Consider the following 16,225-nt stretch of genomic DNA (forward strand, 5'->3'; position numbering starts at 1 on the left):
GGGAGTTTCCTCTCAGTCGATATATTTCTGTTTACAAGCATGTTTTATTGTGAAGGGAATTTGTACAGAGTTGTTTTTCTTTTATACTTCCAGGAAAAACAGGATCCATTATGTGTTGGTTTCTCTTCATCCCCGTGTCGGCCCTGTCCTGGGACTGTTTATTGTCTGGGTGAATATTTCATGACCCTCACCTCTCATCCACAGGACCGCAGCCTCACACTGCTGCTCACAGGCAACATGAATAAATGAGAAGAGACAACAGCAGAGGCCGGCTGTCTGAGAGCATGCTTTTCCTCAGCGGGTGAATCCATATCTTTTCTGGGTAGAGGTTCAGACCGACAGGTTGTGAGATGATCCCTGCAGCCCCGTTCAGTGTTTTAACCCAGACGGGACCAACTGAGGGGTGAAAGGTCACTGCAGGTTTCATACAGCCAGCGTTACCTGCCAGACATCCTCCTCTCACTGCCAGCAGTCCTCTGAGTTATCAGTATTAACAATCTGTGAAATAATCTTTAGATCAAATCAATATTCCTCTTTAATCCTGACTCTTATCTCCACACGTGTAGGGTTGTGTCATATGTTAGATTATACATGTATGAAATGAACAAATACTGTGTGAGACACTTTCTTATTTAAAGTTTCATGGATTAATTACAGTTTGTTCATCTGCTCTAACGTAAGCTGCTAGCGTTAGCATGTTCGGCTAACTAGCTACTTTAGCATCCTAGCATTATTTCAAAAAGCAAAAAGGCGGGGGGCGTTTTATTAGATACCTATATTTACAGTTACAGGTTGTCCTAGAAATACATTAACACAGTGTCTTGAATCAAATCTCTAATTTTTGTACGATATTTGGTCCTTGAAGTTTGAAGTGCTAACACATTAGCCAGCTGCGCTAACGTCACAATCAGTCACAATAAAGAAGAAAATAACGTCTCTAGTTTTTACTCTTCTGTTCTGTTGACTCTTTGTGACATTTTGCTCTCAGTTGTACAACATTTTATGCATAAAACATAAAACGGATATTAAAGCTCTTCAAGCTAGCAGAGTTTGCTTACGTTAGCGTAGCTCAGTTGCTAATGAGACAATAAATTCACACAGTTAATATGAAAAACGTGTGTTTTACAGTCGTCTCCTAACTGTGTGTTTAAACTACGTCTGGTCTGCAGCTTTCATGTGTTTTTAAATCAATCTGAGAGTCAGCAGTCCTGCTAGCAGCTGTAGCATGCTAACACTGACCATGCTAACAGGTATGATGTTTAGCAGGTATGATGTTTACGAGTGTCGGAGGCTCTGTTCATTCCTGTGAGAGCAGCTCAGTTCAACTTCCCGAGTATAAAAGTATAAATATATATAAAGATCTTGCTCGTTGTTGGGCCGGTGGAGCGTAGAGGACCGGTGTTCAACGCCCTGTTAGCCCTCCGCTAACTTGAATGAGGATAAAATGAATTAATCTTAACGCTTTCCAAATGTTATCAGACTGAATGCATCAGATTGTGGTGGTGAAACAAGTCGTCACATGACTGTTTGGTTTGGCTTCAGTGTGGCCACGATGCAAAATTGGCGTCAAACCCTGGTGCACCTCCTGTTGTCTTGGTTAGCATAGCAACACGTGCTAATTAAGTAAAGTAATTAAGTATCATAATAATAATTATAAGTAATTCTGATTCTGATTAGCAGTAAACAATTACAGGCTTTTTGTTCTTATATAATCTTCCACATTAAAGTGTTTGGAAACTGCCGATATGTCAGCGAACAGGTGAAGTGAAGAAGAATCCCGGCAAAGAACCACAAAACAAACAAACTAAATGAAAAACGATCTAACAGACGAGCACATAAAACCGTCTGAAGAGCAGAGAATTCACTGGATGGGTCTTTTAATTTCAGTAATGACTCTCTGATTGAAGCGTGCAGCCGCCTTGAAACAGCATTAGACATGGGATTTCTCAGGATCTCATGGTGGATTTCAGCTTTTGTCTCCTCTGAGAGATGAACCCACTCAGGCTGAAGACACACACACACACACACACACACACACACACACACACACACACACAGGTGAAGACGCCATGATGATATTAATGATTACTTCATTATTATTAGGTGTATTTACTGTTTGCAGGTTTGACTGAAGGGAAACTGAGGACGTTTTAATGAAGACAACTATTTAAAGATAAAACCCTGCTGATCGGAGCCCTGAGGCTCTGCTGCATCTGAAAGCTGATTCTTTGAATGTGAACACAAACATATTGTGCGGTGCACTCAGAGGGAGCGACATATGGTGACTGATGCAGTACTCTGAGGCCCGCTCCCAAAACTTTCCCCAAAGTTTCAGTGATAAATACCTTCAGTAGAAGAGAGGGAAGCCGGCCGGCAGAAGGTTCAACGGCAATTATTTGGCACTTTTTAAGTCAGATGAAAGTGATGAATGTCAGATTCTCCATTGTTGCTGCTAAATGATCATTTTTTTCATTTTTCAGTGTGCAGCTGTTCGGTTTATTCCACCAGCTGAAGGAATATATGAACGTTTTATTCATCGCTGGAGCCACAGAACCCAAACTGTGGAGGGATTTCCTCCAAAGTCTTTTATTAGAGGTTTATTTCTGCACTTTTGAGCCATATGAGGAAGCTTGTTGGTGTTTTTACTAACTAACGCAGCACTTTGAGCCATCCTGCTGTTAACTGTGCCTAAATACACTCATTTCCCTCCATCGTAGACGATGTAACCGGTGGGCTGCTGCGTTAATAATAATAATAATATTAATACATTTTATTTATAATGAACTTTTCATTGCATGAAATCTCAAAGTGCTACAGAGGAATAAAAATAATGCATAAAAACAGGAACACAATACAACACAGCAACAATATGATTAAATAAATAATTAAAATGAATCTTTTTTGGTGTGTTGGTTGGACCGTGAAGACGCCGTGATCTCTTTATGCAAACAGGAAAAACCTCCATGTTGCCTCGGCTGCCTGCTCCAGATCCTCTCCCACAGGGAAAATATTAAAAAGGTCAAAATACAATTTCAGTGTCTCTTCAGCATTAATGTGTCTACAAACTCTGAGTAAAGACGTCCTCGTGTCTCCTGCTCCATCTTTGTGAAAACACACCGTTTAGATATGGCGCCCTTTATGATGTCACAGGAGGATGTGTTGATCATGTGACCTCCTGTCTAACAGTTTAAGCCTGTTGTTATACATTATTGTTGGTAGTAGTAGTAGTGGTAGTATTATTATTGGTATTATATAGTACAGAGCCTTACTGCGATTGTGCATGTTGTTATATATTTTTATTAGTGGTATTATTATTATTATTATTAAATGATAATAAGAAATTTTTATTCATACTTTTATATATTTATATTTTACTTTGTGTATGAAGTTTATTCTTATTCTTTTGGAGCTGTGTGTAACAAAAAGCAGTTTCCCCCTGGGGATTATTAAAGGAGTTCTGATTCTGATTCTGATTCTGATAACAACTATACACAGTGTGGAATAAAACAAACAGGATCAACAGAACCTGTTTGGCTTCCTGCTCCGGATCCTTTACTAATAAAATAAACACACGTGAGCTTTGGTTGCCGCAGTGATCGCTCTTAAAGTGACAGTTATATGATTATTAGAAATAAAAATGTAAACATACCAGAAATAATAGGCTGGATTATGACAGTAGACACCCACCTCTCCCACAGGGAATATATGTGTAGATAATGTTTCTGTATATATTCTGTTCATTTAATCTCTCTTTTTCCCCACTGTGGGATCAATAAAGTTGATCTTATATTGTACAAAAGAGGAGATGGGAAGTTAACAAAGGGAAAAACAGAAGAAGAAATGAACTTTGGAGGTCAAAAATAAACTGCTGAACTGGATTTTGTGTGATTATATCAGGAGAAATAACAGTGACCGTGATCGATCAGCTGCGTCACTGATCAATATCTGAATTAAATGTTTTATTTCCTGTTTGGGGGAGTCAGACTCTCGCTGTGCTGTTTGTATTCAAGACGAGCTTTTCTCAGCTTTAGGACTTTAGATCAGTATCACTGGGTTTTGTATTGATCCTCTTAGTGAGGCTGATCCTCACTGTAACAACTCCATTACCCATAATCCTCTGATAGCCGGGCACACATGACACCAGCCTGACCCGCATTAACCGTGAAGGTATAAAGAGGAGAAGTGACATCGTTCTTTAATCTAACTTGAATATTGTGACTTTATTATTGATATTTCTGTACCAGAGTGAAAGGTGACTTCAGGCTGTTTGTCCCTTCTCCCCTCCCGTCTCCACCACACCTGGTTGGTCCTGACTGGGGGGCACCTGGGGGAGGACAGAGAGGAGGCCTCCTGTGTGTGTGTGGAAATAAATCTGATGGCTCGGGTCTTTGTAAAAAGTGATGTTTGAATAATGTCGTGGATCAGTGGAGGGACGTAACATAAAGATAGAAATATAAGAAATAAAAAACATTTTTCATTAACTGAAATAAAAAAAAAATAGACCTTCAGATGGCCCTTTCAAAATAAAGGCCTAAATCTAAAGGTGGCCGTGCACCGTCAGGACATGATGTCTGTTTTACTCCATACTGGTTTTTATCTCTTTATTTTCTATTGTTTTTATTATTGCTCTTATTCTTTTGTGTGTATTTTTTATTTGCATTTTTAAATGTTTTAGTGTCTTTTATTTATTCTCTCCACTGCTTTTTGTCTTTTTCTTCTTGTCTTGAATTCATCTTAATCCTCAGCTTCGTCTGTCAAAGCACTTTATAAACTCTGTTTTAAAGGTGCTATACAAATAATTATTATTATCATTAGTAGTATTAGTATTCGCATTGTTGTTGTTGTTTTTATAGAAAAACCTAAAAATACTGAAACTAAGAACAAATATCAAAATAAAAGCCTGTCTACTACAGACAATAATAACTTTATTTGTTCATTTAGTCTTTATTTAGTCACCGTCTCGTTGACAGTAAGATCTGTTCTACAAAACAGACCTGAGAACAAGCAACAATACCAAAAACCAAACAAGAAATTGACACAATTACACAATAAGAAGCACAAAAGAGTTAGAAGATTCAACAAAGGCATCAGGTAATAAGACTTCAAAATGATGAGCGACTCCAGTTTTAGGGATTCAGGTCCATCAGACCTCTCTGTGGTGCCCTGACATCAGACCCTGGAGCTGCTGTGACCTCCGGCCGAGGCGTCTCCTTCTCTGCCTGGAGTTAAAGATCAGTTGAATGTTTTCCAGTAAACTTTGAGCGGCTCAGTCGAGCATGTGATTACCGAGCGGCCGCCCGGGTGTGCAGGCCAACACTGATAAATATCCCCATCCAATTACAAGATGTAATAATTTTGCACTCAAGTCGGTAATGAGGTCTAATGCCGGCCCCCTATGATAATTCCCCCACCGGATGCCGGCTTGATCAGATGTTGAGCTTTGTAATTAGACTGGCAGAAAATCATTATTTGGTGTTCAAATAGAAAATGAGGTTGGTGGGAAGTCAATTTGGCCCGGCTCTGTGGAGCGGAGACGGGAATTTAATGATTTAATTACAGTTGTAAGCTCCTTGGATGAGACTTCAGAGGAGTCGGGGCTCTGGCTCTGCTGCTGTACGAGACCGGGGAGGGTTTTTAGGGCTGGAGGGGGGAGGAGGAGGAGGAGGAGGAGGAGGAGGAGGAACTGACCGAGCTCTTGACATCAGTTTAGGAACGACATGGAAGTCTGACTGCAGGGCGTCGAGGTGAAACCACTCAGGGAATAAAGTGTCCTCATCCATCCACAGCAGGCCTGAGTGATAATAACTCTGAGCTTATTATTATAACAACAATAATAATCAGAATAATCATAATAATAATAATATTAATATAATGGTTAAAGGGCCAGTACGCTAAAATCCTGGCCCACACATACAAGAGATTTGTCCTGGTGTTTTGGTGCAGAGCAACAATTCTTAAATAGAACAAGATAAAACCACAATAATAAGAATAAAAATACACAAAACAATGTGCATAATACAAATACATAATACTATAAATATATATATATAAACACAGACAAAGAGAGTAAAATATTGTGTTTTTTAAAGGTCATTAAGTTATTGATTAAGGTCTTCACATCACTATTTAAAGTCAAAGTACCGTCTCATTCATTCATTCAACCTTTGTCTAAATCTTAAGGAATCATTGAGGTTTGTTTTCAGTGATGTCGAGAGTACACATCAATCAATCAATCAATCAATCAATCAGTCAGTCTTTATCTCTGTAGCACCAGTTCATAACAAACATTATCTTCCATAAAAACTTTAAGAGGCAGCAGCAGCATAAATGGGGACAAACACACAAAGATGTCGATACGAACACGTTAAGAACAAATAAACATAAAATAAAAGTAAAATAAAATAAAATCATGAGCTCCATCTTAACTGTTGTGTTACTGAATCACTGTGATTAGTAAGATAACAGGTTAACAGGACCGAGCAGCTCAACGCTGCAGATCGATCCAGTGATCTAAATACAATAAAGATTTCACAGCGAGTTGTTTGTGTTTAGCAGAAAGGAGGAAAACAGGAAGACGTGTTTGGAATCAGTGTTCTGTTGACTTTCTCTCTTCTGTAGAGGACTGACGACATATCTGTGGTCAGGTGGAGATGGGCTGGGTTAAATACTGTGTGTGGGGGTGATTGATGAATGAGGAACAGGTGAGACAGGTGAGACAGGTGAGCAGGTGAGACAGGTGGGGGCACAAGAATAACAGGCTGAACAATCGGCCATTAAAACAGTTTCTTTTGATCAATAAATTCAGTATCAGTGTGTTTCAGCCCAAACTTAAACACAGCAGAAACTTTCCCATGCAGCTTTTATTTGATTTATTGATTTTATTTATATTTGTTTATCATTTTATTTGAGTTTGGAGTAAAAGTACTAATGTTACTCAAGTCTAATATTAAAGTAAGAGTACTGGGAGTTTAAAAGTGTCCCATGTGACTGTTGTACTATTATATACTGATTATTTTTCCTCACCGTTGATGGAGAAGCAGGATTTTACTGTTGGATCCTTTGATTATTGATTATTTGATTTGTAAAAATGGTTAAAATAGAGAAAAAGGCTTCACAATGAGCCCAGAGTGACTCCTTCTCACTGCTGCTGGAGTCCAGCCGTTATTAAAGGAGAACTTTTTAAACTTGGGTCCTGTTTGTTCATATTTTAGTGTCGAGTTGCTGCATTGATCATTTAGTTAGGGTTAGGGTTAAGGTTAGGGTTATTGGGTCTTTGAGTCATTTTTAACCCAAAAATTAGGTGTAAAAATACCAGAATAGCCCTTTAACCCTTGTATGGTGTTTGGGTCTATGGGACCCGTTTTCATTTTTTTATCAAGAGCAAAATGATACGAATTATTATTTTTAATTTATTTTTTTGGTTGAATTAACTCAGACTCATTGGCCTTGGCTCATATTGATGAGTCTGAGTTTAAAAAAATGATTAATTGTATAATTTTTCTTTTGATAAAAAACATGAAAGTGGATGAAAACCATACAAGGGTTAAAAACACATTAAAATAACTCAAATCACTCAAAGGAAAAGCAGCTAATCTTCACACGTGAGAAGTTTTTACAAGAGGAATGAAAATAATTTCTAATGAATTGATTAATTGGTAAATGATAAATGTAGTAAAGTAAAAAGTACAATATTTATAATATAATAATATATAATATTTAAGTATCAGAAGAAAGTGAGACTCAGGTACCTCAGTACAGTCCTTAAAGTAAATATATTTACATTAAATCTTGTCTTTAAACCAGGTTTGTCCCAGACCTTCTGTCCCCGATGTTTCCTACAGATTCCTCATTTGTTCTGATCAGTTTATTAGAAATCAATGACGTGATTAATCAGTAACATCTGTGTGTTTCTGTCTCAGTCAGAGTCTGGATCTAAGAAGTGGACGTAGCCACCCGCTGGTTCATGGACCGCTGTTTTGAAGCCTCGAGTTTGGCTTTACGGGCGTCACCATCTTGGTTTTTTGGAGCCAGAAGCGACCAGAAGTGGAGCCAGCAATTAGCAAGGTGCATTCAAAATTCACATCAACTGCAAAAAACAGAAGTAAATCAGATTCCTTAAAGCGTATTTTAGTGCGACTGACAAACTTTAACAATTCAAGAGCTGAAAACGCTGTGAAAAGGTGAAAGTTCAAGAAGGAAGCTCATTCTGTTTTCCTCTAAATGGACCATAATTTACTACATGAACATCCTGCTGTGAAGAAGACAGTAAACTAGAGACTGAGAGCAGAAGCTGTTCACTGAGCTGATAAATCAGGAGAGAAGTCGCCTCATTTCCTCATTGACTTCCATCCAATCAAAGGTTCCTGGAGTTATTTTCTTTAATTCGGTTGCCGAGGTCTTTCTTCCTGTTTCCTGTTTCTCTGTTTCCAACACACCAGATTCAAGTGCTCGTCATCAAACCCTGCAGAAACCTGTTAACGACCATTTGAATCAGGTGTGTTGGAGCAGGGACGTGGCCACGGTGACGTCACATGTTGTGGAGCCTGGAGTTTGGCTTCATGGTCGTCGCCATCTTGGTTTTTTTGGAGCCCTCAGATCAGATGACCAGGGCCTGACGTCTGGCGCCTCCCCGCCCGCTCTGATCCCAGCGTCATCGCTCCTCTTATTGATCCATCCAGGCGAAGCCGTCCACTCTGCAGCCTGCACGAGACGGATCAGCGTCGTGACACTTACAGTCATCAGTTACCCCTGTCGCCTCGCCGTCGCTCACCTGCTGACGGCGCCGTGAAGAGCAGCTACAGTCACCTGCCCACGTTCCTCCTGCTTACATAAATAATAGCGACCCCTGCTTCCATTTACATACAGATGGCAGATTTTATGCATTAATCGCTCCGACAACAGAGAGCGAGCGGCCGTATCCAGCTGGAGGAATAAACCAGGAGGTTTTATCAGACGGGCCGAGCATAATGGAGCCCTGATTGCTTTTCTATTCAGGCTGTAAGTGCTTTCATTTTCTCCTGTCGCCTCTCATAAACGTTTACTGCACTTTGGAGGCTTCTGCACTCGCCAGGGAGCGTTAAGTAACCATTAGAGGCACACAGCCGACTGCTGGGTGGAGATCTGCCTCAGGACCAGGACCAGGACCAGGACCAGGACCAGGACCAGGAAACACAAGTCCAGACGGTCCTGCTGCCTCAGAACCAGGACCAGGACCAGGAAACACAAGCCCAGATGGTCCTGCTGCCTCAGAACCAGGACCAGGACCAGGAAACACAAGCCCAGACAGTCCTGCTGCCTCAGAACCAGGACCAGGAAACACAAGCCCAGACAGTCCTGCTGCCTCAGAACCAGGACCAGGACCAGGAAACACAAGCCCAGACGGTCCTGCTACCTCAGAACCAGGACCAGGACCAGGAAACACAAGTCCAGACGGTCCTGCTGCCTCAGAACCAGGACCAGGACCAGGAAACACAAGCCCAGACGGTCCTGCTGCCTCAGAACCAGGACCAGGACCAGGAAACATAAGCCCAGACGGTCCTGCTACCTCAGAACCAGGACCAGGACCAGGAAACACAAGCCCAGATGGTCCTGCTGCCTCAGAACCAGAACCAGGAAACACAAGCCCAGACGGTCCTGCTGCCTCAGAACCAGGACCAGGACCAGGAAACACAAGTCCAGACGGTCCTGCTGCCTCAGAACCAGAACCAGGAAACAGAAGCCCAGACGGTCCTGCTGCCTCAGAACCAGGACCAGGAAACAGAAGCCCAGACGGTCCTGCTGCCTCAGAACCAGGACCAGGACACACAAGTCCAGACGGTCCTGCTGCCTCAGAACCAGAACCAGGAAAAACAAGTCCAGACGGTCCTGCTGCCTCAGAACCAGGACCAGGACCAGGACCAGGACCAGGAAACACAAGCCCAGATGGTCCTGCTGCCTCAGAACCAGAACCAGGAAAAACAAGTCCAGACGGTCCTGCTGCCTCAGAACCAGGACCAGGACCGTCTGGTGGCGCGTGAATGAGTGGATGTCAATGGTCGAAAAGGTGACAAACAGGTCATGTGACCAGGTGGAGCTCATTTTGATACTGCAGCGATCAATAAAGTTTTATTCAATCTGCAGTAATACATCAAAACTTCTGTGTATTCACAGAAACACTCAAGTGAAGTACAAGTACCTCAGAATACAGTACTGGAGACACTGACCTCTGTTTTACTGCTCATACCTGTGTACTTTTACTGCTGATACCTGTGTACTTTTACTGCTCATACCTGTGTACTTTTACTGCTGATACCTGTGTACTTTTACTACTGATACCTGTGTACTTTTACTGCTGATACCTGTGTACTTTTACTACTGATACCTGTGTACTTTTACTGCTGATACCTGTGTACTTTTACTGCTGATACCTATGTACTTTTACTACTGATACCTGTGTACTTTTACTGCTCATACCTGTGTACTTTTACTACTGATACCTCTGATACCTGTGTACTTTTACTGCTGATACCTGTGTACTTTTACTGATGATACCTGTGTACTTTTACTGCTGATACCTGTGTACTTTTACTGCTGATACCCACATGAAGCTAAGAATACTACACTGTAGATGGTATTAGTACTCTGATGTGTGTCCCTGTACTGCACTCTGTGTGGGCGCTGCCTGACGCCGTCCCATATGGCGGCAGCTGTGGGCGCCGTGGCGTGCAGTAATGGCGTCCGGGCCCGGTCGTCCTCTTTAATCAGCGCTGCCTGTCAGGCCGCTGCCTGCGGCTCATTAAGAGCCTCGCTCCTGGCTCTCTGTGGGCCTGCTGGGCCTGCTGGGCCTGCTGGGCACACCTTTACACAAGAAAACACATCGCCCCATGACGGCGGCAGCCAGCGCCTCTGACTGACAGCCGGTCTGTCAGTCAGAGGAGGCCGCTGTGAAGGCTTTGGGACTCGGGCTCATTGATGTAGCCGGAGAATGTCACAACCGGTAAGTGACGGTTAGCGGCAGCAGTGATCGCTGTAAGACACCGAACGTTCGTGGTCACCGACCAAACTGTCTGCCTGGTTCAGACTCCAGAACCACAGACCGTATGAAGAAGTGTTTGTAGCTCCCTTAAAGAGCCTTAAAGCTGCTTCCTCTCTGGTGTCCAGCAGGGGGCGACTCCACTGGCTCCAAACAGAAGTCTGATTGGATGGAAGTCAATGAGGAAATGATTTATCAGCTCAGTGAACGGTGAGCTTTAGGGCGGGGCTACCTGCTCACTGACCAATCAGAGGCGGTCTTCGTGGAATGACGGTCACTTCTGGCTCCAAAAAAACCAAGATGGCGACGACCATGAAGCCAAACTCGAGGCTCCACAACATGTGACGTCACCGTGGCCACGTCCCTGCTCCAACACACCTGATTCAAATGGTCGTTAACAGGTTTCTGCAGGGTTTGATGACGAGCTCTTGAATCAGGTGTGTTGGAAACAGGGAAACATCCAGGACTGGGAGACACACCGCTTCAGACCGCAGCAACTGAATGAAAGAAAATAACTTCAGGAACCTTTGACTAGATCATTCCTCAAGTGTTCGACCAAGACAAGTAGAAAACCTTAAGAATGTAAGTGTACGGAAACTCTCATCACACAAACTCCACGAGGCGGAGACAAAGCTGCTCCACAAAGACGGGAGCGTAAACTTAAAGAAAGCTGCAGGGACATTAGTTTGAAGAGAAAAGCTGAAACACGTCCGAGGTGTTTTTAACAGAGACACATTCACACAGACTCAGACACTGTCTGAGCACAATGGAGGCTTTCTTCAGCGGCCGCATGCAGCAACACATCAGAGGGCTGCTGCGATCGCCGTCATCGTGGAAACCTTTGATGTGGCTTCTCAGCTCATTAGGCCCCATTTCCCACTGACTGGGAGTCATGGTGACAGCCATTTTGGGCCGAACAATGACCCCGGCGATGAGTTAATGGCTCTGTTTTCATTCTCAGGCTTTAAACGTCAACGCAGCGCCGACACGTCCTCGTCGGCCGGCCTCTTCACGGGCTTTGTGCGAGCTGACAGCTGCAGGAAAACACGGGGGTCAGAGTTCAGCGGGGCCACGGGGGGAAGTTCAGAGGTCGTCGCATTGTTGTCCCATCGAGGAGGAGGGACAGCGAAGGCCCCACAGACATCACTCACCCCCCTGCCTCCCCTCTTCCCATCCAGCCCCTTTGTATCACATCATGAGGACTCCCAGCGCCCACTTGGCTTTTCAAAAGGCTCCATTTTGGTGGGTTTTGTTGCTAAATAGCTCTTGATTAGCTGAGGTGGTGAAATTAATGGCCGCCGAGGGCTGTAAAATGGTGTTTCTTGTTAGGAAATGAGCTTGTAAATGCAGATTGATGCTGCAGCAGCTATTCACAAAGCGACTGCTAATGAATCTCGTCAAGGAGGTCGTGACCGAGCCGGAGACTCCAGTCTGTTACGGACATGACGGCTCTTTGGTACCGAGACAAACAGAGAGAGAAAGAGATGCTGGAGGGTTTTGGAGGAGGGGGGGTTAACAGGAGGTGAATTCTTCAACATGTTATTAAAGGATAGCTTTGGTATTTTCAAACCAGGCTCCTCTGTGTCCACATCCTGGTGTCTGAGTGACTGGTAGGTAGTAAAAGTGTTGGAACTGGTCCAGTAGATCACCTCAGCCAGCAGCCACCAAACGGGCTGCAATGGCTGCAACGTGATCCTTTGGGACAACTGCACCTGATCACAGTAGGTCCACTAAAAGAGCTTGTTTGATCCACAACCACAAACAGCCGTTATATCGCTCTCTGCACACACACCAGACTACATTCATAAAAACAGGGATTTTAGCTCACAGAACACAGGAGCTGTTGCCTCCATCAGTTAGTTTGTTTGTGTTATTGTGTGTTCCACAAATATTGTGTTGGATCTGAACTCACCCTTTAAAACACCAAAGTCACATAACAAAAACACACTGAGCAGTCTGTGAGATCCTTTTGGTTTAACCACAAACAGCCGTTATATCGCTCTCTGCACACACACCAGACTACATTCACTAAAACAGGGATTTTAGAGAACAGAACACAGGAGCTGCTGCTCTGCGGCTGCATTGATCGGTTAAAACACATGAATGCACACAAAGTTCAAGAGAAAGATTTTTGCTCAAATGACAAATAACATCATTAAATGACTCATTTGTGAGCCCAGTAAACCTTTTGTGCTCCTCAGTTCATCATTTGTTCTTCCAAACTAATTATCTGTGACCTTAAATTACTCTTACTATCATTTTGCTGTGAGAAGATGACAGTGTGGACATGATTAAAGCTCAGGTGTGCTGAACATTCAACAACATTTATGCAGGTTTTTTAAATGTATTATTCTATTATTTCCACCTGAGGTGGACGATTAACAGGTCTTGGCAGGAAGAGGAAGGAGGAAGTCGAGGGAAAAGTACTTTGTGAGGTGAGTTATGACTTGAAACACGTTTTTAGATTCACTGCGACTTTCCCATCAAGGGGAAATCCTTATCTCTGATGTCCACCGTGAATAAACGCCCATAAATATCCACCTAGAGGTCACAGAAACAAGGCACTCCTTCTGACTGCAGAACCTGCTTGAGAATCATCATGTTTTAAAGTTTCCTTAAGTGTCAAAGTCGTGCAGTGACAGATATCTGAACGCCCACGGCTGCACTGCAAAGAGGAGCTGCTATTATCGAATTCAGCTCACTTTTAACCAACAATTCGACCAGATGTCAACAAACACAGGCTAAAAACAAAAAAGCACTTCCTCTTTACATCTCCCAAAGCATTATGGGAACTGTAGTTGGGAAGCTTAGAGCGTCCCCTAATAGACATAAGAGAAATAACACTTTGTGACAGAGTCTCTCTACAGATGATGCATTTGAACTTCCTGTCCGCCGTGTGTACTGTGTGCTCCCATTAACTCCCAGCCTTCTGAACGCTCGATGGCCTTTGGTCACACACGGACTACAGCCATCGCAGCAGTTTGCTAATTTCCACATTAGCGGCTTTGTTATTAGTGTAAAGTGCGTCCTCCCACCAGTCCTGCTCATCTCCTGCCTATCATCTACACAGACGGCGCCGCTCGGCCCAATTAAGGCGGATAATGAGCTTCACGCTCTGGGCCGGCCGATGGAGTGGAAGTTAATGGAGGCATTTATGGGAGTGTGACGGAGGGCGGGAGGGTGAGACGTGTTTCACTGTGTCCAACATTTACGGCCGATTCTTAATGGAGACAAAAAAAAAACTTCCTTTTTAATTTCTTCTAAAGTCTATAAAACAATCTGCATTATAAAACCAGCTGAAGCTTTTAGTGTTTGTACATTAACTCACATCTATAGAATGAATGATATATATATATATCTATATATATATATATATATATATGTATATGTGACTCATTTAAACGGCTCATACTCACTAAAGGTTTGTAGGAAACATGAAAACAAAAACAAAACTGGACAATTTAGGTGGAAAATCCATTAATAATCAATAATAAATAAAACATATAAAATAAATAGAATAAATTAAAAGATCCTCGTCTGCTTAGTTAGAAACTACGGCTTCAAAATAAAGGTTGCTAGGAAACAACATCTAGTTAACTTTCAAAATAAAGGTTGCTAGGAAACAACACCTAGTTAACTTTCAAAATAAAGCTTAGTTAGAAATAACGTCTGGTTACACTTTCAAAATAAAGCTTACTAGGAAATCAGAACCAGAGTTCCTTTAATAATCCCCAGGGGGAAATAGCTTTTTGTCAAACACAAAGTAAATCAGGTGAGTCCAGAGTCCAGGGTCCTCTCCTCTCTGGTGGAACAGTCCAGAGTCCAGAGTCCAGGGTCCTCTCCTCTGTGGTGGAACAGTCCAGAGTCCAGGGTCCTCTCTCTCCTCTCTGGTGGAACAGTTCCCGTACTGGGTGAAGTTGGGCAGTTCCTTTGTCATGGTGACATGGCTGAAGACAGAGATAGCAGTGAGTGCACTCTGGTGTAGAGTCTGTACCTGGGCTATGGCTCCCGGTACTCCATCTGACTCCTGGCTAACGCTGTTAGCTCCTCCATCTTGTTTACCAGAGATCTCCCGTTGCCCATAGTAACGATGGGGAGACAGGGTTTATGTTTCTTTTCCTCCATACGCCTCCGTTGTCTCCTTCTGGTTTCTCTCCTCCGCTGGTTCTTCTCTCCTCTGCAGCCTCGATGTGTTTTCCTCCACAATTCTTCTGGAATTCTGTGAAGATCTCGTGGTCAAGATGCCAGCAGGTTTCAGAGCGATCAGCTGATCACTGGTGTAGCCAAAACGGCTACCAACGGCTACCAACGGCCACCCGGCAGAGTTAAAGTAGTACTTTCACAGCTAAAAGATGACCAGAGCTCTCTCCACCAGCATGTATTGGAGAGGGAACGTCTTAAAGACACATTACCAGCAAAAAAGTAAAACAAATAATTTAAAAATATAGTTAAAAGTAAGAAAAACTAAGAAAACGAGCAGGAGCAGTCATAACAGGCTGCATATACTCAGCACATCCTCACTGGAAACAACATCTAATCAACTTTCTGATTATAACTTAGTTAGAAATAACGCCTGGTTACACTTTCAAAATAAAGGTTGCTAGGAAACAACATCCAGTTGACTTTTAAAATAAAGGTTGCTAGGAAACAACATCCAGTTGACTTTTAAAATAAAGGTTGCTAGGAAACAACATCCAGTTGACTTTTAAAATAAAGGTTGCAAAGAAACAACATCCAGTTGACTTTCAAAATAAAGCTTAGTTAGAAATAACGTCAGGTTACACTTTAGACCAGGGGTCACCAACCTTTTAGAAACTGAGAGCTACTTCCTGGTACTGAGTCAAACGAAGGGCTACCAGTTTGTCACACTCCTCTGAAATAACAAATGAGCTCAGTTTGTCTTTAGTTATATATTATTATTAATGATTAATGATACTCATCTATGTGAAGACACTGATCACGTTAGTGATTTCTCACAATAATTATCAACAATGACTTAACAAGGTGGGAAACAGATAAAATCAATATTACACATTTAATTTCTATTAATCTCAGCAATTGTTTACATTTTCAGATGATCACTTCTACAACATTTCATAGAACAAATGTTCCATTTTCACTGCCCACTGACAAAGAGCCTTTAAACACATCATCAACTATGTTTGTAAAAGTTATCAATTATTTAATGTTTAAGAAAAATCAACTTTCATATTT

This window comes from Pempheris klunzingeri, chromosome 5 (assembly GCF_042242105.1).
Source record: "Pempheris klunzingeri isolate RE-2024b chromosome 5, fPemKlu1.hap1, whole genome shotgun sequence".
NCBI lineage: Eukaryota > Metazoa > Chordata > Actinopteri > Acropomatiformes > Pempheridae > Pempheris > Pempheris klunzingeri.